This window comes from Pristiophorus japonicus, chromosome 21 (assembly GCF_044704955.1).
Source record: "Pristiophorus japonicus isolate sPriJap1 chromosome 21, sPriJap1.hap1, whole genome shotgun sequence".
NCBI lineage: Eukaryota > Metazoa > Chordata > Chondrichthyes > Pristiophoridae > Pristiophorus > Pristiophorus japonicus.
The window spans coordinates 54,144,186-54,169,881 of record NC_091997.1 but is presented as its reverse complement, the minus strand read 5'-3'; the positions used below and the strand labels follow the sequence as shown (position 1 = coordinate 54,169,881).

General features: G+C 45.3%; 1 protein-coding gene across 1 annotated transcript in view; it reads right to left on the bottom strand.

Annotated features, from left to right (window-relative positions):
* map3k3 (mitogen-activated protein kinase kinase kinase 3) overlaps window positions 1–24,847 on the bottom strand; it is a 170,075-nt gene extending 145,228 nt beyond the window's left edge. Inside the window, exon 1 of the mRNA XM_070864088.1 lies at window positions 24,496–24,847. The gene's annotated coding sequence lies outside the window, so the exon portion shown is untranslated. The remainder of the gene's footprint in view (window positions 1–24,495) is intronic.
* Between the last annotated feature and the right edge of the window lie 849 nt (window positions 24,848–25,696).

The window sequence follows — 25,696 nt, the reverse complement described above, 5'->3', positions numbered from 1 at the left end:
CATTCTGTATCATAACAACTTGCTGTGTAAAAAAATTCTCAACTCTTCCTTCTCATTGTAGCCAGAGAATTACCTGCAATGTGATTCCCGCCCCCGCACCGTTACCTCTGGTGTCCCCTCGGATCTATCATTGGCCTCCTCCTATTTCTCATCTATATGCTGCCCCTCAGTGACATCATCCAAAAACACAGCGTCTGTTTCCACATGCACGCTGACGACACCCGGTTCTACCTCACCATCACCTCTCTCGACCGCTCCACTGACTCTAAATTGTCAGACTGCTTGTCCTACATCCAGTACTGAATGAGCAGAAATTTCCTCAATTAAATATTGGGAAGACTGAAACCATTGTCTTGGGTCCATTCCCTAACTCTCCAACATATCTGCACTACTCTAATTCTGGCCCCTTGCGCATTGCCGATTTAAATCGCTCCACCATCGGCAGCCGTGCCTTCAGCGGTCTGGGCCCTAAACTCTGGAACTCCCTCCCTAAACACCTCTCTCCTCCTTCAAGACACTCCTACCTCTTTTTGACCAAGCTTTTGGTCATCTACCCTAATATCTCCTTATGTGGCTCGGTGTCAAATTTTTTTTATTTTTTTAAACACTCCTGTGAAGTGCATTGTGACGTTTAACTATGTTAAAGGAGCTATATAAATACAAGTTGTTTTTTTGATTATCTTAAATCTGTGGTTACTGACCCACCTACCAGTGGAAAGTTTCTCCATCAAACCCCCTCGTTATTTTGAACACCTCTAAATACATCTCCCCTTAACTTTCTCTGCTCTAAGAACAATCCCAACATCTCTAGTCTCTCCACATAAACTCATCAGTGGTGATGTTCATTTGCACTAAATTCACTGTGTCCCTCATCGCCAGCCCCACACCAAGGAAATGGGTTGTGTGTGACAGGTAGGATACATTCTGTCACCTTTTCTCCCTAGCCACCCAGGGTAGTAGGATGCAGATCTTAGTTAGGGAATGGTATGGTGATGTCACAACCTACCAAGAGGAAAGCATGCTTGATAAGTGAAGCACAAAAACAGGCTTGCATTGCCACTGTAACAATGCCAACATGAATGTAGTTTACCAATGCAATGATTATCTCCATACTGGTACAATGCCATTTTCTTGTATTATATTTCAAGGCCAGAAGTGCTTAACTGAATTAAAGCCAAGGGAAAACTGGTTGGTCACAGGATATGAGAATACGTGGAATGCAGCATGGCTTTCTCAAAAAAGTCAAATTTAACCAATGCAGTTCATGCGAAAACTCCAAAGGGAGTCATTCTGTTCTTGACGACTCACCTCAGGGTCTCTCTCAGATTAGGTGGCATTTTTGGAGGGAATCAGGGAACGCATGCAACAAAAAGTTTGCCACCTTCTCAGCATTCACTGGGTCAGCATAGGGCTTTGGGGCAGAAGGTCCCCAAGCCAGTCCGTGCCAAGTTAGCTGATCACAGCCAAGGTAGCAGACATGATAACCATGAGCAGCTGATCCAATTGTGAGGCGAAGAAAGAAATCAGTCATAGTTTGCACTTCCGATCACTGTCCTGTAAGTTCAGCTGGAAAGTACACGGGGACGTTAGACCAGGACAGGACTGTTCTTTCTGTTCTCAGAATGTGGGTGACACTGGCATGGCTCCAGTTCTTGCCCATGGCCTACATGTGGCCTTGAGTCATGTGTAGGCCAGATCAGGTAGGGCTGGCAGGTTCCCTACCCTGAAGGTACACAAGTTGGGTTTTCACAACAATCCAGAAGCTTCCATGGTCTTTTTTTTTCCTGGTGCGAAATCACGAATGAAGAGATTTATTGAATTCAGGTTTGCAGCCCGTCAGTGAGATTTAAGGCTGTAGGATGAGCGCCCAGTATCTGGTTTGACTTGTGATGTAACCCACGGTAAAACAATCTCGGAGCTCACACACACAAAACATTCATTTAGGTGAGATAGCAGAAGGCAGGTGACAAGCTCGCAAGAATCAGTGTGTCCAAAAGGGGAAGGGACAAAATTGGAAACTGAAAAACCCACCCGAATCATGGGTTATTCAACAGTAATGAGAGCTACAGAATGTTACACTTAATAAGAAATCTGTTAACTGACACAGATCTGGAATTTATTCCACAGCCAGAAACACTAATTCAGTTGTAGTTTCCTCGATAATCCCTTGAATAAAAGGTCTAAAGGGACAAATAATAGGTGGGACTGTGCAGAATATATCTGCGTCCGCAGCTGGGCCTTTCTTTCCAAGAAAGTGCCACCAAATCTGAAGTAAATACATTTTGTGCACTTGATTACAAGACTTGTATGACAAGAGGTTCAAATCAAATCATTGACTACAATGAGGGTCATAACTTCAGACTGGTCTGAAAGTTGATGCAGACCATTTAACGCCAGGAAGGTTCATTATTAGCTGGGGCTACACAGTGCTCCGCCACAAACAAGTTTTCCCAGGACCCAAAGGACTCCAGATCAGCCCTCCGGTCAGACAGAAATCGCAGCCTCGTGAACAAAGCCAATTGAACTGCTCTGGGACACTCATCATAAAAAGCACAAAGCAACATACTAAGGCAACCCAATCTGGTGAAGACTCCTTGGTGGTAAACTTCTTGCGTTTTCAAAAATCCTCAGTTTTATAAAACATATACGATATGTATTTTTCTAATTATTTGGGGAAAACTGGGTAAAAGATAAACTCTCCAGATTTTCCTTCCCCGAGTCTTGACATGCCCACAGAAGCGCTGCTGTGCCCAGCGCACAGCCAGATACACAACAAGAAATCTCCAACCCTTGAAAGCAGGAGGGTCAAGCTTAGGTGGCTCTACGCAGTGCTGCTTCAAGTTGTGTCTTTTGCTTCTCCTAGCTGATGCATTAATCTGATCTTGGCTCAGGACAATCCAGAGCATTTCCTCTGCCTGTCTGTGCTCTTGGAGAGCCGCAATTGCCAGCCGTGCAGAAGTCCTAGGTGGTTGGTTTTGGTAATACCGAAATCAGCTGGCAGGCAGCACATTCAGCATTAGCCGCATTAACCACCTGGGTCACATCATGGGCCTTTAGCTTCCCTCAACCCATCCAAAAGCATCTGCTCAGTCAGTTCCTGTTTGGATGTGAACCATATATGTTAACTACTTCTGCTGAATGCCAGTCGATGAGCATTTGCCCTGAAGGTGAGTGGGTTTCGGACTTCCCCCACCACAAGGGAACACCAGCAGGTTTACAAAGACACACAGATAGAGCAACATACAATTCCGAAACCTCCCATCACGAGGGAGGACTGTGCAAGTTGGTAAATTGTTATATTCTTTGCAACAGGCCTAAACTGAGCTGTACATTTTCATACTGGTGTCTTCAGTCAGGTTTCCCATCTTTATAAAGGTAACAGAGCTTCAGTGTCTCCCAAGTTTAATTTGTTTAGCCTGGCTTTGGCGCCCAGATGACAAGTTCAACATTCAATTGGCCCAGTTGCCCGACTCCTTCTCCTGTTCCATTCACTCATAGGCAGTCCCTCGTATCGAGGATGACTTGCTTCCTCGCCAAAAAAAAGGATGAGTTCAAAGGTGTTTCTATGAAGGACCTGAACTACATCCTGAAGGGTGGAAGATGCCTGTGCGTGGATTTTTTTTTACGTGGGGTTGGCCGTTGCACACCAGCCACCACATGGGCTTGACAGAGTTAGGTCTTGTCCAGTTGCCAGACACCTTCTCCTGTTCCATTCACTCACTCCATTCAAACTGATCAACAATTCACAGGAGCCCAAAACTTACTCTTACTGTACAATACATTCAAAGCCCATCACCCATCCCCAAATAAATTATTAAATGCATCTCAGTCATAATCTTCAGTACACCCTATATACGTTTTCATACAGGGTGGTGGGGGCTATAATCGGAAGTTAGAAACACAGTTGCTGGTTTGTAATGGAGAAGCAGGAGAAAACTCAGAACGGCATAATGGTTCCCCCAATGCAGCAAGCAAAGCCAGGGATAAGCACAGGGAAAGGGACATGGGTAAAGTTAGAGATCTAAATATCCACTGAGTCTTTTCTGCCCCATCCGCTCTGACTTCTGTATTTTACATTTCTCTCATAAATGCATCGTAAATCTTTACAGTCCGAGAGCATCGGCCTGATCTCTAGCTAAGTCTTTGATAATGATCAGAAAACCTTTCTGTAAATTGCCTCCAAAGAATCTCTCACATCTTAAGCATCACATCAGAACTCATTTCAGCCCTTAACAAGCAAATATATTTTTACAGATGAACAAGTGAATATATACCAGTAATTTAATATATACAATTATACGAACCAGTTCCTTGAAAGGCAAACAGTAAATGGTCACAATCCACCATTCACCTTTGTACATGAGTTACTGTTTTCTTAATGTAGTCTTTCAAAACTACAGGAATGAAACTAGCCTAATCCATAAGAACGTAAGAAATAGGAGTAGGCCATTTGGTCCCTCGAGCCTGCTCTGCCATTCAATAAGAAAATGGCTGATCTGATCATGGACTCAGCTCCATTTCCCTGCCCGCTCCGCATAACCCTTTACTCCCTTATCGCTCAAATATCTGTCTATTTCCGCCTGAAATATATTCAATGACTCAACCTCCACAGCTGTCTGAGGCAGGGAATTCCACAGATTTACAACCCTCAGAGAAGAAATTTCTCCTTATCTCAGTTTTAAATGGGCGGCCCCTTATTCTAAGACTATGTCCCCAAGTTTTAGTTTCCCCTATGAGTGGAAATATACTCTCTGCATCCACCTTGTCGAGCCCCCTCATTATCTTATAAGTTTCAATAAGATCACCTCTCATTCTGAACTCCAGTGTGTATAGGCCCAACCTACACAACATGGGACCAAGAGCTGAAAAGAGGGATTAGGTGGTTAGACTGCTGGACCGGGCTGTTGCGCTGCTCCTTCTGCTCCCCGTTCTGCTCCGATAATGCTCGCAAGCCGGGGGCAGCACACGCGGCCCTTGTCCTGCGAGCACCATCGGAGCAGGGCGGAAGGAGCAGCGTGGCGGCCTGGCCCAGCAGTCTGAGCGGCCCCCGGCCTGCGAGCACCATTGGAGCAGGCCGGGGAGCGGAAGGAGTAGCCTGGCGGTGTACCACTCCAGGGAGCAGCACATGCTGGAGCAGGAGAGCAACGGCAGTGAAGAGGGCGACTGAATTGGACGTTACCAAAATCCAATTCGCTGATTGGAGCGTGGGCAGGTACTGCAGGAGCAGCGAGGTCGGGGCGAGGAAGCGGCGAGAGATTGTAGAGGGACGTAATCGGGGCCAAGAGGTGAGAGTTCAGGGCCCAGAAGAGGCGAGGGTCCAGGGGCAGCACTGGCCAGCCCACACTGCGATGTGTGTGTGTGCACTAGGTCCGTGCAGCAGAGCTGGTCTCCAGTCGTCTTGGATAACCCTTGCCACTGGACCAAGACCTAGCTCTGTAAAGCCCGTGTGGTGGCTGGTGTGCAACGGCCACCACATGTTAAAAAAATCCACGCACAGGCATCTTCCACCCTTCAAGATTTTGTTCGGGACCTGGAAAATTAGATCCTTCATTGAAACATTTGTAAACTTTTTGGTGTGGAAGCAAGTCATCCTCGACTCGAGGGACTGTCTATGATGATGACTCAATCTATCCTCATAAGTCAACCCCCTCATCTCCGGAATCAACCCAGTGAACCTGCTCTGAACAGTCTCCAATGCAAGTACATCCTTCCTTAAATACTGAGACCAAAACTGTTCACAGTACTCCAGGTGTGACCTCACCAATACTCTATACAGTTGTAGCAGGACTTCTCTGCTTTTATACTCTACCTCCCCTTGCAATAAAGGCCAACATTCCATTTGCCTTCCTGATTACTTGCTGTACCTGCATACTAACTGTGTTTCATGCACAAGGACCCAGGTTCCTCTGTACTACAACACTTTGCAATTTTTCTCCATTTAAATTATAATTTGCTTTTCTATTATTTCTGCCAAAGTGGATAACCTCACATTTTCCCACATTATAGTCCATCTGCCCACTCACTTAGCCTGTATATATCCCTTTGCAGATTGTTTGTGTCCTTCTCACAATTTTCTTTCCCACCCATCTTTGTATCATCAGCAAACTTGGCTACATTGCACTCGGTCCCTTCATCCAAGTCATTAATATAGATTGTAAATAGTTGAGGCCCCAGCACCGATCCCTGCGGCACGTCACTAGTTACTGTTTGCCAACCGGAAAATGACCCATTTATCCCGACTCTCTGTTTTCTGTTAGTTAGCCAACCCTCTATCCATGCTAATATATTACCTCCAACCCCGTGAGCTTTTATATTGTGCAGTAACCTTTTATGTAGCACCTTATCGAATGCCTTCTGGAAATCCAAATACACCACATCCACTGGTTCCCCCTTATCCACCCTGCTCGTTACATTCTCAAAGAACTCCAGCAAATTTGTCAAACATGATTTCTCTTTCATAAAACCATGCTGACTCTGCTTAATTGAATCATGCTTTTCCAAATGTCCTGCTACTGCTTCCTTAATAATGGACTCCAGCATTTTTTCAACGACAGATGTTAGACTAACTGGTCTATAGTTTCCTGCTTTTTGTCTGCCTCCTTTTTTTAAAATAGGGGCGTTATCTTGCGGTTTTCCAATCCACTGGGACCGCTCCAGAATCCAGGGAATTTTGGTAGATTACAACCAATGCATCCACTATCTCTGCAGCCACTTCTCTTAAGACCCTAGGATGTAAGGCATAAGGTCCGCCTTTAGTCCCATTATTTTACCTAGTACTACTTCATTAGCGATAGTGATTGTATTAAGTTTGCTCCCTCCCTATAGCCCCATGATTATCCACTATTGGGATGTTTTTAGTGTCTTCTACTGTGAAGACCGATACAAAATATTTGTTCAATGTCTCTGCCATTTCCCTGTTATCCATTATTAATTCCACAGTCTCATCCTCCAGGGAACCAGCATTTACTTTAGCCATTCTTTTACTTTTTATGTACCTGTAGAAACTCTTACTATCTGTTTTTATATTTCGTGCTACTTTACTTTCAAAATTTATTTTCCCTCTCAATCATTTTTTCAGTTGTTCTCTGCTGGCTTTAAAAATGTTCCAATCCTCTGGCCTCCCACTAGTCTTGGCCACATTTTCAATTTGACACCCTCCCTTATTTCCTTAGTTAGCCACGGATGGTTATCCCTTCTCTTCCAGCCTTTCCTTCTCATCGGGATATATTTTTGTTGCGAGTTATGAAATATCTCCTTAAATGTCTACCACTGCTCATCATCCGTCCCATACTTCAATCTAATTTTCCAGTCCACTTTAGCCAACTCTGCCCTCATACCTTTGTCATCTTCTTTATTTAAGCTTAGGACACTGGTTTGAGATCCAACTTTCTCACCCTCCAACTGAATTTGAATTCAACCATATTATGGTCACTCATTCCTAGAGGATCTTTTACTACGAGATAATTTATTAATCCTGCCTCATTACACAGTACTCGATCTAAGCCTGCTCCCTGGTTGGTTCTGCAACATACTGTTCAAGGAAACTATCCCGGATACACTATGAACTCCTCCTCAAGGCTACCCTGGCCAATTTGCTTTGTTCAATCAATCTGAAGGTTAAAATCAACCATGATTATTGCTATTCCTTTATTACAAGCCTCCATTATTTCTTGATTTATATTCCGTCCAACAGTGTAGCTACTGTTAAGGAGCCTATAGACTACGCCCACCAGCGACATTTTCCCTTTATTATTCCTTATCTCCACCCAAACCGATTCAACATCTTGATCCTCTGAGCTAATATCGTTTCTCACTAACGCACTGATCCCATTCTTTATTAACGGTGCTACCCCACCTCCTTTTTCTTTCTGTCTGTCCTTCCGAATTGTCAAATGCCCCTGAATATTTAGTTCCCAGTCCTGGTCACCTTGCAACCACGTCTCTGTAATGGCTTTCAGATCATACCCATTTGTATCTATTTGTGCCGTCAACTCATCTATTTTGTTACGAAAGCCACATGCATTTAGACAAAGAGCTTTTAAATTTGCTTTTTTACCCTTTTTTCTTGCTTGTTTCCTCTGTCCTTCAAACTCACTTTCTACATTTTTGCTTTCTAATTCCAGCTTTACCCCCTCCCTACTGAATCTATTCTCACGTTCCCATCTTTCTGAAGGTTCCAACCAACTTTACTTCGCTCAACTCAAATTGATGAAGGGTTTCAGCTCATTAAATACCCCTTAAAACATGAGCTTGGGCTTGCTGGATCTGAGCAACAGTCAGACACATGCAAATGTTTGAACATGGAGATTCTCCCTCAAATGCAGATTGCATGTTCACAACACCTCTGTTGTGTCTGCAAACATGACCTTTCCTGAAGTTACTCACTGTGTCAATTAGCCCTCCCATTCCCATCTTTGACCTGCTGCATTGCTCCAAGCATGTTCAATGTAAGCTTCAAGAACAGCATGTCCACTTTGCCTATGAGCTAGACTTTCCACTATGGTCGCTATCGCCCAAAAATGGGCGACATTTCCGGCCTCCGTGCTTTTTAAAAAAATTTTCAGGATCACTGGAATATCGCCCATTTTAAAAACCGCTAGTTTCGCCTTTTTAATTTGGGCGATAGCCTTAGCGATGTAAAATGGACCGTAGCAATGTATTCAGTCGTGCAAGGCTGGCGTCCATAGCAACGGCCGTTCTGCGCATGTGCGTTTTTTTTTCAGGCAAAGACTTAAAAAGACTCCCACGGAGGTTGACAGAGAACAGGGGACCTGGTCCCCATCAATAACATTATAGAGCCTTTCTTTTATTCTAGCCCCTGTTGCTTTATAAAATAAGATCTATCAGCCAACTGAGGTGAACTCCATTTCCTTCCTCATGGGATGACATTCTGCTTCTACTTGTACTGCAGACCAGAGAGGGAGAAAATCCATGATTTATTAACCCTGACATTACAGCAATGTACTTATTTATAACTTCTCATTTTATTCTCCCATCTCTATTCTGTAGCATGTGATTAATGATAAATACTGCTCGACAAATTACAGGCCCCATCACTATAAATGCCCTTAATTTGTCCTGAACAAATACAAATATGATTAGATGATTGGCAAGAGTCAAAAAGGCCCTTAAAATCACTCACAAATTGATTCTCCCGACAGCCTTTTACTACAGATCCTCCCCGTATTGCCGAATAGTATCGAGTTATTGCAGATTTTCTGGCGTATTTTTGGGCCAGCGATCATTTGGGCGAAATGCTGAAAGTAGCGCTCAGCGATAATCTGGGCCATAATCGGGCGCAAGTTTCCATTATAAGCACTATTCTTGACCTTGCACAAGGATGACGTCATTTTTTTTAAAAAGTAGGCCGGGCGATGCAGCTCATTCAGCAGTGCCGAAAGTTGGGTTGGCGATAAATGGGCTATAATCGGGCGCTAGTTTCCACTTTTCAGCAAATATGGGCGATAGCCTGAATCTCAGCGCTTATATGGGCGATGATTGCTGAAAGGCAATGGGCTAGACTTTCCACTTTGCTGGCCATCGCCCATTACGATATCTCAGCCTTGATGATTGCTGGAACATCGCCCATTTTTTTGGAGCGATTTTCCACTCGACGATAGTCCAGCGATGTGAAATGGGCGATCCGAAATGTTGGCGATGTGACGTTTGCCCCCCGAATAGCCAGCGATGTCGAAGGCAAAAGCTTCCCTAGCAATGGGCTTCTGCGCATGTGTGGGTTTTTTTCCCGCCCCGACTGGCTTTTCCCACGTTTCGGGAGGTTAGGGGTCATCCACACATGCGCAGAAGGCACAGGGAGGGGCAGAGAGAGAGAGAGAGAGAGAGAGAGAGAGAGAGAGGAGGAAGGCAGAGACAGAGAGGAGAGAGATCATTGCTCATTGTATGTTAAATTGTTTAAAATGTTCGTTCATAGTTTGGTGGGGGGAGGGGTTTGAGGAGGAGGGTGTTTGAAAAGAATTCTGTTTGCAATAAATTTTGTTAATGATTTTAACAATTGTTGTGCATTCTCTAATAAGGTTAGTTAACTTAGGCATTTTGAATAATTTAACATCTTTATTCTCTTGTAATAATATTACTTAAGTTAGGCATTAATGCAAATACTGCACTACAAAAGGACAGGCCAGTGCAGGCAAGGCTAAAACATAACTCAACGTAAATACAACTTTTGTATAAACATAATTGTTAATCTAAATGTAAATGTGACGATCTCCAATGTAAGTTCATGCAAAACGTTCCTTTATCAGCTGCTGATGCAACAGCTTTGTGGCCGCGTAACTCCCACGGGGTGCTGTTCTTCTAGGGGAGGGGTGGTAGGACCATGGCTATATCGCCAGGCTGGTCCTCCCAGAGGTCCTCACCAACCTCCTCTTCCTCCTGCTCCTCGCCGGCTGGCTCATCGTCTCCCCTCCTTCTGGAGGTGGACCTGCAGCCCCATCAGGCATTTGCTGTTCTCTCCTTATTGCTAGGTTATGTAGCATGCAACACACCACAATAAACTCACCGACCTGGTCAGGGTGGTACTGCAGGCTGCCACCAGAGTGTCCAGGCATCAGATACGCTGCTTTAGGACTCCAATTGTCTTCTCGACGATGTTCCGTGTCACAATGTGGCTTTCATTGTAATGTTTCCCTGCTTCAGTGACGGGATTACGCAGTTGGGTCATCAGCCAGCTGGCAAGGCCATATTCCTTATCTTCCAGCATCCAACCGTGACCTTCTGGCTGATTGACAAACAGGTCAGGGATAGCACTCTCACGTAAGATCTGCGTATCATGGATGCTGCCAGGAAATGTAGCATTAACTGTCAGAATGAGTTGGCTGTGGTCAACAAGCTGCACATTTATGGAGTGGAATCCCTTTCTGTTACGAAACACCTCCGTGTTCTGTAAAGGCGCTTTCAGGGCGATGTGTGTGCAGTCTATTGCTCCCTGCACTTTGGGGAAGTTTGCTATTCTGGAGAAACCCAAAGCCCTCCCTGGTCATTGGGAAGCTTATAAAGTTCATTCTGTGAGCATAAGGGCTTCAGTCACCTGCCGAATGCAGCAGTGTGTGGCGTGCTGAGAGATACGACAGATGTCGCCAGCTGAAGCCTGAAAGGATCCCGATGCGTAGAAGGCTAGTGCTGCAGTAACCTTTACCTCAACGGACAGTGCGGTTCTGATGGTGCTGGAAGGTTGCAAATCACCCTTGACGAGCTCGCAAATCTCATCGATGACCTCCTTCCGAAAGCGCAGCCTCCCAAGACACGTGTTTTCAGAGAAGTTGAGGTAAGATTGTTTTTCAAGTACCTTCGTTGGCTGTATACTTGATCCTTTCAGAAACCAGCGTGTGAGCAGTTACGAGTAATGGCACAGAAAGCATAGGCCCTATCACTAGCAATAAGTTTTTTCACTTGTTATAAATGCACTTTTCAGTTAAAAAATGCCTAATGTACTAAGCTACAATTGTACAATGAAATACAAGTATAAATCTGAGTTGATCTATCTGTAAAATAGCCTAAATAACTGACAAATATCTCAGCTGCAGTTTTTTTGCTGCCACCTCCCTTCCTCCGAAGTTCAAAATGGCGTCCATAGTGCCCATTTCGATGAGGAAGGCCCTGGAAAAGCAATTATTATCCAGCGATGTTCTCGGTGAGCGATCAGCCCGGCGAAGTGCTGGCGATGTGCCGAAAGTTGGGACAGGCGATGACCTCAGCGATCAGTTCGGCGAAGTGAGCCGAAATTTGGGGGGCTTAATTTTCCGGCAATGTTTCTGGCCTAGTTTCCACTTTTTGGTCAAAATGGGCGATAGAGGTCCGTTTTGGGCGATATATGGGCGATGTGAAGTGGAAAGTCTAGCCCAATGGCTTTCGCAATTTTAGAAATCAGCTATTTCTCCACTTTTGAAGAAACAGGGGATGCTGGAGAAGCACAATGTATCCCGTCGCATCTGGGGAGGTGTAGAAAGGTTGCCATTTTGGGGATGGATCTCAACAACAAATTGCACTTATACAGCGCCTTTAATGTAAGTAAAACATCCTAAAACACTTCACAGGAGCGTTGTCAAACACCATGTGCCACCGAGCCTCAGATGATGATATTAGGACAGATAATCAAAAGCATGGTCAGAGAAAGGTTTTAAGGAGCGACTACAAGGAGGAGAGGTAGTGAGGCAGAGAGGTATCGGGAGGGAATTACAGAGCCTAAAGCCTAGACAACTGAAGGCACGGGCACCAATGGTGGAATAATGAAAATCAGAGATACACAAGAGGCCAGAGTTGGAGGAGCGCAGAGATCTTGGAGGGCGGCAGTGCGGGAGGAGGTTACAAAGATAAGGAGGTACAAGGCCATGGAGGAATTTGAAAACAAGGATGAAAATGTTTTAATTGAGGCAGTGGCGGATTGGGAGCCAATGTAGGTCAACAAGCACAGGGTAATGGGTGAACGGGACTTGGTGCGAGTTAGAATACGGGCAGAAAAGGAGATAGAAATCAAGTATCAAGGATGCTGATGCCCGTCATAATGGGGAGTTAGGTAGAATTACATAGAAATTACAACATGGAAATAGGCCGTTTGGCCAAGCAGTCTGCATTGGTATTTGTTGCCACAGTCAGTCCTAATCCCATGTCCCTCACCTGCTCCCCTTTTCCTTCAACCATCCATCAAAACAATTCTTAAACGTTGACACGGTGTCTTCAATCACTAACATTGGTCGTGCATTTCACAGCTCACCATCGTCGGTGTAAAAAGGTTTCTTCTGCTCTCCGATCCAAATCTCGAACACTTAATCTTGTTTCCATATCCCCATGTCTCTGCGCTCCTCCAATTCTGGCCTCTTGTGCATCCCTGATTTTCAATGCTCCACTATTGGTGACTGTGTCTTCAGCTGCCTTGGCCCCCAAGCTCTGGAATTCCCTCCCCAAATCTCTCTACCTCTCTCTCCTCGTTTAAGATGCTCCTTAAAACCTACCTCTTTGACTAAGTTTTTGGTCACCTGACCTAATATCTCCTTATGTGGCTAGATGTCAAACTTTGTTTGATAATGCTCATCTGAAGCACCTTGGGCCCATACTGTTTGGAGTTTAGAAGAATGAGAGGTAATCTCATTGAAACAGACAAGATTCTGAGGGGGACTGACAGGGTTGATGCTGAGAGGTTGTTTCCCCTGGCTGGAGAGTCTAGGACTAGAGGGCATAGTCCCAGTATAAGGGGTCGACCATTTAAGACTGAGATGAGGAAGAATTTCTTCACTCAGAGGGTTACAAATCTTTGGAATTTTCTACCCCAAAGGGCTATGGATAATGAATCTTTTGAGTATATTCAAGGCTGAGGGGAATCAAGAGATATGGGGATCGGGCGAGAAAGTGGAGTTGAGGTCGAAGATCAGCCACGATCATACTGAATGGCGGAGCAGGCTCGAGGGGCCATATGGGCTATTCCTGCTCCTAATTCTTATGTTCTTATGGGACGTTTTGCTACATTAAAGGTGCTATATAAATGCAAGTTGTTGTAGCTGTTCTCTGACACTGACTCTTTTGTTCAGTCCTATTAAGGGGTTCAACTTCCAGTTCCGATGAAGGGTTCACATCTAAAGCTAAATTAAAAAGTAGAACCTCAAAAGTAGTAATCTCAGGATTGCTACCAGTGCCACGTGCGAGTCAGAGTAGGAATCGCAAGATAGCTCAGATGAATACGCGGCTTGAGCAGTGGTGCAGCAGGGAGGGATTCAAATTCCTGGGGCATTGGAACCGATTCTGGGGGATGTGGGACCAGTACAAACTGGACGGTCTGCACCTGGGCAGGACCGGAACCAATGCCCTAGGGGGAGTGTTTGCTAGTGCTGGGGAGGAATTAAACTAATATGGCAGGGGGATGGGAACCAATGCAGGGAGACAAAGGGAAACAAAATGGAGACAGAAGCAAAAGACAGAAAGGAGATGAGTAAACGTGGAGGGCAGAAAAACCCAAGGCAAAAAACAAAAAGGGCCACTGTACAGCAAAATTCTAAAGGGTCAAAGTGTAATAAAAAGGCAAGCATGAAAGCTCGGTGCCTCAATGCGAGGAATATTCGGAACTCAGAGGAGAGGGCTCTGAGCTAGTTAGAGTGGGTGAGAGCTCAGATGAACAGGACCCCAAGAAAGAATGCAAAAGGCAGGAGGAACAGAGCAGAGTAGCACTGGGGTAAGTGTAAACCACAAGGTGATAGGATGGGACAGTATGTATGAATATAAAGGGGCTGCAGGTGTCAAAACTAAAAATCATGGTTTAAAAACTAGTATTAAAACTATACCTAAACGCACGCAGCATTCGAAATAAAGTAAATGAGTTGACGGCACAAATCATTACAAATGGGTATGATTTGGTGCCCATTACAGAAATGTGGTTGCAGGGTGGTCAAGACTGGGAATTAAACATACAGGGGTATCTGACAATTCGGAAAGATAGACAAGGGAAAGGAGGTGGGTTAGCTCTGTTAATAAAGGATGATATCAGGGCAGTTGTGAGAGGTGATATTGGCTCTAATAAACAAAATGTTGAATCATTGTGGGTGGAGATTAGAGCTAGTAAGGGGAAAAAGTCACTGGTGGGCGTAGTTTATAGGCCCCCAAATAATAACTTCACGGTGGGGCGGACAATAATCAAGGGAATAATGGAGGCATGTGAAAAAGGAACGGCAGTAATCATGGGGGATTTTAACCTACATATCGACTGGTCAAATCAAATCGCACGGGGTAGCCTTGAGGAGGAATTCATAGAATGCATACGGGATTGTTTCTTAGAACAGCATGTTGCAGAACCTACAAGGGAGCAAGCTATCTTAGATCTGGTCCTGTGTAATGAGACAGGAATAATAAACGATCTCCTAGTAAAAGATCCTCTCGGAATGAGTGATCACAGCATGGTTGAATTTGTAATACAGATTGAGGGTGAGGAAGTAGTGTCTCAAACGAGCGTACTATGCTTAAACAAAGGGGATGAGGGCAGAGTTGGCTAAAGTAGACTGGAAACACAGACTAAACGGTGGCACAATTGAGGAACAGTGGAGGACTTTTAAGGAGCTCTTTCATTGTGCTCAATAAAAATATATTCCAGTGAAAAAGAAGGCCGGTAAGAGAAGGGATAACCAGCCATGGATAACCAAGGAAATAAAGGAGAGTATCAAATTAAAAACCAATGCGCATAAGGTGGCCAAGTGGGAAACTAAAAGATTGGGAAAATTTTAAACGACAGCAAAGAATGACTAAGAAAGCAATAAAGGAAAGATAAATTACGAAAGTAAACTTGCGCAAAACATAAAAACAGATAGTAAAAGCTTTTACCGATATATAAAACGGAAAAGAGTGACTAAAATAAATGTTGGTCCCTTAGAAGATGAGAAGGGGGATTTAATAATGGGAAATGTGGAAATGGCTGAGACCTTAAACAATTATTTTGCTTCGGTCTTCACAGTGGAAGACACAAAACCATGCCAAAAATTGCTGGTCACAGGACAATCACTATCACTAGGGAGGTAGTGCTGGACAGGCTAATGGGACTCAAGGTAGACAAGTCCCCTGGTCCTGATGAAATGCATCCCAGGGTACAAAAAGAGATGGCGGAAGTTATAGCAGATGCATTCGTTATAATCTACCAAAATTCTCTGGACTCTGGGGAGGTACCAGCGGATTGGAAAGCAGCTAATGTAACGCCTCTGTTTAAAAAAGGGGACAGACAAAAGGCAAGTAACTATAGGCCGGTTAGTTTAACATCTGTAGTGGGGAAAATGCTTGAAGCTATCATTAAGGAAGAATTAGCGGGACATCTAGATAGGAATAGTACAATCAAGCAGACGCAACATGGATTCATGAAGGGGAAATCATGTTTAACTAATTTACTGGAATTCTTTGAGGATATAACGAGCATGGTGGATAGAGGTGTGTCGATGGATGTGGTGTATTTAGATTTTCAAAAGGCATTCGATAGGGTGCCACACAAAAGGTTACTGCAGAAGATAAAGGTACGCGGAGTCAGAGGAAATGTATTAGCATGGATAGAGAATTGGCTGGCTAAGAGTCGGGATAAATGGGTCCTTTTCGGGTTGGAAATCGGTGGTTAGTGGTGTGCCACAGGGATCGGTGTTGGGACCACAACTGTTTACAATATACATAGATGACCTGGAAGAGGGGACTGAGTGTAGTGTAACAAAATTTGCAGATGACACAAAGATTAGTGGGAAAGCGGGTTGTGTAGAGGACACAGAGAGGCTGCAAAGAGATTTAGATAGGTTAAGCGAATGGGCTAAGGTTTGGCAGATGGAATACAATGTCGGAAAATGTGAGGTCATCCACCTTGGGAAAGAAAAAAAACAGTAAAAGGGATTATTATTTGAATGGGGAGAAATTACAACATGCTGCGGTGCAGAGGGACCTGGGGGTCCTTGTGCATGAATCCCAAAAAGTTAGTTTGCAGGTACAGCAGGTAATCAGGAAGGCGAATGGAATGTTGGCCTTCATACAAGAGGGATGGAGTACAAAAGCAGGGAGGTCCTGCTGCAACTGTACAAGGTATTGGTGAGGCCGCACCTGGAGTACTGCGTGCAGTTTTGGTCACCTTACTTAAGGAAGATATACTAGCTTTGGAGGGGGTACAGAGACGATTCACTAAACTGATTCCGGAGATGAGGGGGTTACCTTATGATGATAGATTGAGTAGACTGGGTCTTTACTCGGAGTTCAGAAGAATGAGGGGTGATCTTATAGAAACATTTAAAATAATGAAAGGGACAGACAAGATAGAGGCAGAGAGGTTGTTTCCACTGGTCAGGGAGACTAGAACTAGGGGGCACAGCCTCAAAATACGAGGGAGCCAATTTTAAACCGAGTTGAGGAGGAATTTCTTCTCCCAGAGGGTTGTGAATCTGTGGAATTATCTGCCCAAGGAAGCAGTTGAGGCTAGCTCATTGAATGTATTCAAATCACAGAGATAGATTTTTAACCAATAAGGGAATTAAGGGTTATGGGGAGCGGGCGGGTAAGTGGAGCTGAGTCCACGGCCAGATCAGTCATGATCTTGTTGAATGGCGGAGCAGGCTCGAGGGGCTAGATGGCCTACTCCTGTTCCTAATTCTTATGTTCTTATGTTCTTATGAACCCTTAACCAGTCTTTTCCAAGATTCTGACTGAGTTTTAAAAAAAGGGTCACAGCACACTGGTTCTTGGTGGATTTAGTGTCTAAAGTCACATTGACACACCGGCACTTTTAGTTTGGATTCAGAGACACCAGTGTCCACCGGCCAGCTGCTGGCAGTTATATGACTAAATCCAATTCCCTTATCCCAACTGCAGAACCATAGACCCAATAGTTCATGTGTCTACAAGTCTGTCACAACAGCAGAGCTGGATTTAGCAGTGTACACGCTGGAACCGACTCACAAACATTGCTCGTCTGGAGTCTGAACGAAATCAGTAGCAACAGCATAAAAACAGCTTCAGCAGGGTAGTTGTGGTACTAGCCCAGGTGATCCTCGATTTATCACCCATTTGCACGTGAAAGAAGTAGTCACCCCCCTTCCCAGTTCATCCGGTCCAGAGTGGTCAGGTGCAGCACTGCCATAGGAGGCCGCCATTTCAGCTCACCTTCTCTTTTCCGCCTCTTTGCTAGAATAATCCAAAACTAATTCCACGGCCCTGCGCTCTCTTCCCATAGTCCTGTAACTTTCCCTGTTTCAAATAAATATTTATACTAATTTCCCTTAAAGATGCAATGGGGGCTTCATGGATGAGTTTGCATCTGATGTTTTCTTCTTCTTAGGCAGTCCCTGGAGTCGAGGATGACTTGCTTCCACACTAAGTTCTCAGGTGACTGATGAGACCAATGCGCAATCTACAGACTCTGTCACAGATGAGGCAGGTGGTGGTTGAAGGGACGGGTGGGTGGGATGCTTGGGTTGTCACTGTTTGTACTTGGCTTCTACGTGCTCCCAGCGAAGAAACTTGAGGTGTTCGGCGCCTTCCCGGATGCTTCTCCACCACTTTGAGCGATCTTGGGCCAGGGATATCCCAGGGTGTTGTTGGGGATGTTGCACTTCTTCAAGGAGGCTTTGAGGGTGTCCTTGAAGCGTGTTCTCTACCCACCTGGGACTCGCTTGCCGTGTCGGAGCTCCGAGTAGAGCACTTGTTCTGGGAGTCTGATTGGGCGCACGCACTTTGGAGCAGGATTCCTGGCTGATCCTTCCCTTCCCTACCCCAGACACGCTTTGATGGCAGCATTATTGTCCTAGCTGAGATCAATTAACACAGCAACCTAAGCCGCTCATTCCAGCCTGTAACTAACTCCAAGGAATCTACTGTAGTACATATAAATCACCAAAATCCCTTGATCAGACTCCAGTTTAGAACGCATTTCTAGGGATGTACTGTTCAATATCCAAATCCCTTAGTGCCAGGTAATTGACCATAGGTTTACATTATTCTGCGTGTCATTCATGCAAGTAGTATTAACCTTGTTTTTAAACCTAGAGAGAATGATCAGATAAAGCATTGTTTTCAGTGGTAGACGCAGCACACACAGCGTGGGCCACAAGACTACTGAAGGGGAAGTCAGGAAGAAGCCAATCAGGACCCTTAAATTCCTCAAAAAAAAACTGAAGAATGTGTGTTTTTCTCCACAGTTAACCCATCAATTAAGTCACATTCTCAAAATTTACGCCTTCCTTCAATTTCCTTAACACTGTGTAGATTACAAAGAAAAATAGTAATTTTCCATATTTCATTAAAGGAGGAGCTTTAGGCCTTTTATTTCAGTTGAGCTTCAAAGAGATGGGGGGGGGGGGGGGGGCAGGGAGAGAGAGAGAGAGAGAGACATTTCCCACAGGCCAATCTCAGTGATGATGATGGTGGTCCAGCTCCCCACCTCAGCTGTTGGGCAACATGGCATGAAGGAACGTGCAAAGAGAGAGATCGTGGGGAAACAATTTCAAATAGGAAACAACAACTGTGACTGGCAAATCAAAGCCAATATTCTCAGCATGCACAGACTCCGTTACCCGAGCCTGGCTCTCGAGAAACACACAAATTTTTCTCTTTCTCCACTTCACTTCACTTTCTATGCATCTTCTCAGCCCTGCTGTCTCTCCACTCTGTTGCTCAATATGAATACATTCCCCCTCCACATTCACTCCTTCTCGTCATCATCTCTCCAACCCTGGCTATTGCCAGCTGTTTTCAGATTACGCCCACTTCTAAAAGCATGCCTCTCCTCTTCTCAGCCCTCAGGGCTCCAAGTCCTAAACACCGTTAGATCAGCTCCTCTGCTCTCGGGCACAATCCTCTCCTCTCCAATGCTTCCCCACTCTTCCCCTCCCCCTCAGTTCTTGCACAGAGCGCAACGTAATAAATATATTACACAATCATTTAATAACCTTCCCACTGCTGTGCTCCCTCTCTCCCAAATACTATCACACACCTTATCAGACCTTATCACTTTCCAAGACATCATCCAATGCTTTACCTGTGTCAGCTGTGGCTCAGTGAGCAGCACTCTCACCTCAGAGTCAGAAGGTTATGGGTTCAAGTCCTTCTCCAGGGACTTGAGCACAAAAAATCTAGGCTGACACTCCAGTGCGGTGCTAAGGGCGTGCGGCACTGCCCGAGATGCCTTCTTTCGGATGAGACATTAAACCGAGGCCCTGTCTGCTCTCTCAAGTGGACGTAAAAGATTCCATGACACTATTTCGAAGAGGAGCTATCCCTGGCCAATATTTATCCCTCAATTAACATAACAAAAAACAGATTATCTGGTCATTATCACATTGCTGTTTGTGGGAGCTTGCTGTGCACAAATCGGCTGCTGCATTTTCTACCTTACAATGGTGACTACACTTTAAAAACTACTTTATTGACTGTAAAGCGCTTTGAGACTTCCGGTGGTTGTGAAAGGCGCTATATAAATCCAAGTCTTTCTTTCTTTACAAACTCTCCCTCCACTCCATTGGTGCCACACAGTTCCAATTCTGCCATCCGATCCAACTACATTCTCATTGCTTGCAGATCACAGACCCTCCCCACTCTTCCACAACACCCTTCTCCACAACCATTTCCCACCTCCTGCTGGAATCACTCTTCAACTTAATATGCACATAGATTGGGCTAACCAAACTGGAAGCAATACGGTGGAGGAGGATTTCCTGGAGTGCGTAAGGGATGGTTTTCTAGACGATATGTCGAGGAACCAACTAGGGGGGAGGCCATCTTAGACTGGGTGTTGTGTAATGAGAGAGGATTAATTAGCAATCCAGTTGTGCGAGGCCCCTTCGGGAAGTGTGACCATAATATGGTGGAATTCTGCATTAAGATGGAGAATGAAACAGTTAATTCAGAGACCAAGGTCCAGAACTTAAAGAAGGGTAACTTTGAAGGTATGAGGCGTGAATTGGCTAGGATTGATTGGCGAATGATACTTAAGGGGTTGACTGTGGATGGGCAATGGCAGACATTTAGAGACAGCATGGATGAACTACAAGAACTGTACATTCCTGTCTGTCGTAAAAATAAAAAAGGGAAGGTGGCTCAACCGTGGCTATCAAGGGAAATCAGGGATAGTATTAAAGCTAAGGAAGTGGCATACAAATTGGCCAGAAATAGCAGTGAACCTGGAGACTGGGAGAAATTTAGAACTCAGCAGAGGAGGACAAAGGGTTTGATTAGGGCAGGGAAAATGGAGTACGAGAAGAAGCTTGCAGGGAACATTAAGAGGGATTGCAAAAGTTTCTATAGATATGTAAAGAGAAAAAGGTTAGTAAAAACAAACGTAGGTCCCCTGCAGTCAGAATCAGGGGAAGTCATAACAGGGAACAAAGAAATGGCGGACCAATTAAACAAGTACTTTGGTTCGGTATTCACTAAGGAGGACATTAACAACTTTCCGGATATAAGAGGGGTCAGAGGGTCTAGTAAGGAGGAGGAACTGAGGGAAATCCTTATTAGTCGGGAATTTGTGTTGGGGAAATTAATGGGATTGAAGGCCGATAAATCCCCAGGGCCTGATGGACTGCATCCCAGAGTACTTAAGGAGATGGCCTTGGAAATAGCGGATGCATTAACAGTCATTTTCCAACATTCCATTGACTCTGGATCAGTTCCTATCGAGTGGAGGGTAGCCAATGTAACACCACTTTTTAAAAAAAGGAGGGAAGAGAGAAAACAGGGAATTATAGACCGGTCAGCCTGACATCGGTAGTGGGTAAGATGATGGAATCAATTATTAAGGATGTCATAGCAGCGTATTTGGAAAGAGGTGACATGATAGGTCCAAGTCAGCATGGATTTGTGAAAGCGAAATCATGCTTGACAAATCTTCTAGAATTTTTTGAGGATGTTTCCAGTAGAGTGGACAAGGGAGAACCAGCTGATATGGTATATTTGGACTTTCAGAAGGCTTTTGACAAGGTCCCACACAAGAGATTAATGTGCAAAGTTAAAGCACATGGGATTGGGGGTAGTGTGCTGACATGGATTGAGAACTGGTTGTCAGACAGGAAGCAAAGAGTAGGAGTAAATGGGTACTTTTCAGAATGGCAGGCGGTGACTAGTAGGGTACCGCAAGGTTCTGTGCTGGGGCCTCAGCTGTTTACACTGTACATTAATGATTTAGACGAGGGGATTAAATGTAGTATCTCCAAATTTGCGGATGACACTAAGTTAGGTGGCAGTGTGAGCTGCGAGGAGGATGCTATGAGGCTGCAGAGCGACTTGGATAGGTTAGGTGAGTGGGCAAATGCATGGCAGATGAAGTATAATGTGGATAAATGTGAGGTTATCCACTTTGGTGGTAAAAACAGAGAGACAGACTATTATCTGAATGGTGACAGATTAGGAAAAGGGGAGGTGCAACGAGACCTGGGTGTCATGGTACATCAGTCATTGAAGGTTGGCATGCAGGTGCAGCAGGCGGTTAAGAAAGCAAATGGCATGTTGGCCTTCATAGCGAGGGGATTTGAGTACAGGGGCAGGGAGGTGTTGCTACAGTTGTACAGGGCCTTGGTGAAGCCACACCTGGAGTATTGTGTACAGTTTTGGTCTCCTAACCTGAGGAAGGGCATTCTTGCTATTGAGGGAGTGCAGCGAAGGTTCACCAGACTGATTCCCGGGATGGCGGGACTGACCTAGCAAGAAAGACTGGATCAACTGGGCTTGTATTCACTGGAGTTCAGAAGAATGAGAGGGGACCTCATAGAAATGTTTAAAATTCTGATGGGTTTAGACAGGTTAGATGCAGGAAGAATGTTCCCAATGTTGGGGAAGTCCAGAACCAGGGGTCACAGTCTAAGGATAAGGGGTACGCCATTTAGGACCGAGATGAGGAGGAACTTCTTCACCCAGAGAGTGGTGAACCTGTGGAATTCTCTACCACAGAAAGTTGAGGCCAATTCACTAAATATATTCAAAAAGGAGTTAGATGTAGTCCTTACTACTAAGGGGATCAAGGGGTATGGTGAGAAAGCAGGAATGGGGTACTGAAATGGCATGTTCAGCCATGAACTCATTGAATGGCGGTGCAGGCTAGAAGGGCCAAATGGCCTGCTCCTGCACCTATTTTCTATGTTTCTTTTCTATGTAAATACAAGGTGCTCTTTTTTTCAAAAATGGGACTATTATTAGACCTCCCTCTCCCATAGTCTTGCTATGCTGCTACCTCATCCATTTAAGAGAATGACATGACTACATATTCCACACTGGCTCTGCATACATGCGTCACATTCTGCACCAGCACTGTGTTCTTAAATTACTGTATGTTATTTAATTGTGCACTGGTTGTGTTATATCCCAGTATATTCAGCACTACCTCCATCACTACATCCTATCTATTTCTGCACTGGCTCTGTACAGCTGCATCAGTATATACCACCATATTCCATGCCTGCTTTGTATATCCTTGTATATTCAATATACAAGGTAAAGCTGCATTAGAAAAGCTGTGTTTATTTTTTGCCTCTCCCAGGAGGTTGCATGACTGAGGAAGAGACTGGATTGATGGTGCGTATAGATTGCACTATGTTAGATGGACCAGCCTCTAACTGCCTCTTTTCTTATGGTCATATCAGGCATATCACATAAGAACATAAGAAATAGGAGGAGTCGGCCATTCGGCCCCTCGAGCCTGCTCCGCCATTCAATAAGATCATGGCTAATCTGAACAAGCTCTGCCAAATTCTGCAATGGTTCTGCATATGTGTATTGATAATGTCTTGGGCTATCCTACATAAGCTTTATATATTTGCATTATATCTCATTGTATTCTGCACCAGCTCTGTAAACCTTCATTAGTATATAAAAACAAAAAATGCTGGAAATACTCAGCACGTCAGGCAGCATCTGTGGAGAGAAACAGAGTTAACGTTTCAGGTCGATGACCCTTTATCAGAACTAATGAAGGGTCATTGACCTGAAACATTAACTTGGTTTCTCTCTCCACAGACGCTGCCTGACCTGCTAAGTATTTCCTGCATTTTCTGTTTTTATTTCAGATCCCAGCATCTGCAGTATTTTGCTTTTTTCATTAGTATATATTGCCCAATATTGAGTCTGGATCTATAAATTAGTGGATCCCAGTATATTATCTCCATACCATAATCCAAGGATATTCTGCACCTGTACTGTATCTACTAGGCCAAAATCTGTGATGACTCTATATAATTCTACTGGCATATCCTGGTATATTTTCTATCAGCTCTGTATCCTCCACTATTGCATCTTGGTATATGATGGTTCTTCACAGTTGATTGAGTATTTTCTGGCATATTCTGCACTGGTTCTGCATAACTATATCATGCAACACTCCATGTACTTTAATTGCTATATTCTGCACCAGCTCTATAACGATGTGCTGGTTTATCCTACACTGGTTCCCCATACTTGTTAGGGTTGTATATACCTGCATCATTACATGTAGGCACTTCTGGGCCTGTTCGACATCAGGACACCAGAGTATATACTGTGCCAGCTCAGTTTACCTGCATGAATATATCTCAAGATTTCCATGCCAGTTCTGTACCTGTAGTAATATAGTGTATTTGCGTCAGCTCTGGATATCTTCATTAGTATATCTCCGTATATTCAGGACCTGCAACTATACCTGTATTTCTACATACACCAGTACATTGTGCACTATTTCTCCATAAATGTATTACTAATCTCCATTTATTCTGTACACTTGCATTAGTTTATCTGTGATATAATCTCTGCATGTATGGATTAGTATATCACAGTGCATTTGATAGCAGCTCTGTAGGTGTATAAAAGTATAATCCAGGATATTCTGCACCAGCTGTTTCTAACAGCACTTGCATATCCCAGTATATTGCATTCGTCTATCTCGGTATATTCTGCGCCAGCTCTTTATGCATGCATTTGTGTACCTCAGTGCAGTGTGCACCAGCTCAGTGCAGCAGCATTAGTATATGCCAGTATGCCAGCCAGTAGTTAGTATATCCCGCCGTGCTGTGCAGCAACTCGGTGTACCTGCATTTGTGTGTCCTGGTCGGTTTGCTGCGGGTCCGGGTATGTCCCGGTGCACTGGGGCCTGCTTGTCTGTGTGTGTGTGTGTGCCGCTGCGGGCCGGGCCGGGCCGCGCTGCGTGCTCCAGGCTCCGGTGTGTCCCGGGGCACTGGGCCCCGCGCCCCCTCGCTCCCTCGCACGGATCAGCCTCGGCGCTGCGCAGCTCCCACCGTCTCCATGGCGGCTCCGGGTCGGAGGGGCCCCAAGCCCCCAGATGTGGCGTGGACAGGCTGCTGCTGCGGTGGGGGCGCCGCACGGCGAGCGCTCTTCCGGACGGATGCAAATCCCGACAGGTCCCGCTCTGTGGGGGCCGCCAAATCGCTCCGCGTCGCCTGACACCGCGCGTGCGCGGGCCGCCGGCAGCATTTGCCCGGTGCGCCTGCGCGGGACGGTCCCGCGGCTGTCGGGCGCCTGCGCGGCGCGGGCAGGGTCGCTGGGGGAAACGGAACGTGCTGGGGCGCCACAGCGCAGGCGCCGAGCCGGACCGGGCCTTCCCTGTCTCCCCCACTGTCAGCTGTGGCTCAGTGGGCAGCACACTCGCCTCTGAGTCAGAAGGTCCTGGGTTTAAGTCCCACTCCAGGCACTTGAGCACAAAAATCTAGGCTGACATGCCAGTGTAGTGCTGAGGAAGCGCTGCGCGGAGGTGCTGTCTTTTGGATGAGACGTTAAACCGAGGCCCCGTCTGCTCACTCAAGTGGACGCTATTTGGAAGAAGGGCAGGGGAGTTAACCCCGGTGTCCTGGCCAATATTTATCCCTCAATCAACATCACTAAAACAGATTATCTGGTCATTATCACATTGCTGTTTGTGGGAGCTTGCTGTGCACAAGTTGGCTGCTACGTTTACCACATTACAACAGTGGCGGGACTCCAAAAAGTACTTCATTAGCTGTAAAACACTTTGAGACATCCGGTGGTCATGAAAGGCATTATATAAATGCCTTTCTTTCTTTGCCATTTCAGCACAGGTGTGTGTGTTGGGGAGCAAGGTCATCCACAGTGGCGTAGGGTGCAAAGAGGCTTATGAGGGGTTCAGGAGAGCGCAGGGGCATTACTGCCGAAGATTGTGAACTCTGTGCTGGAGTAGTGGGGCAGGGCGGGATTGCGAGGGAAGGAGTGCAGAGTGACACTGGGCAGTAGGAGGTCCCCGCGTTACATCGAATAT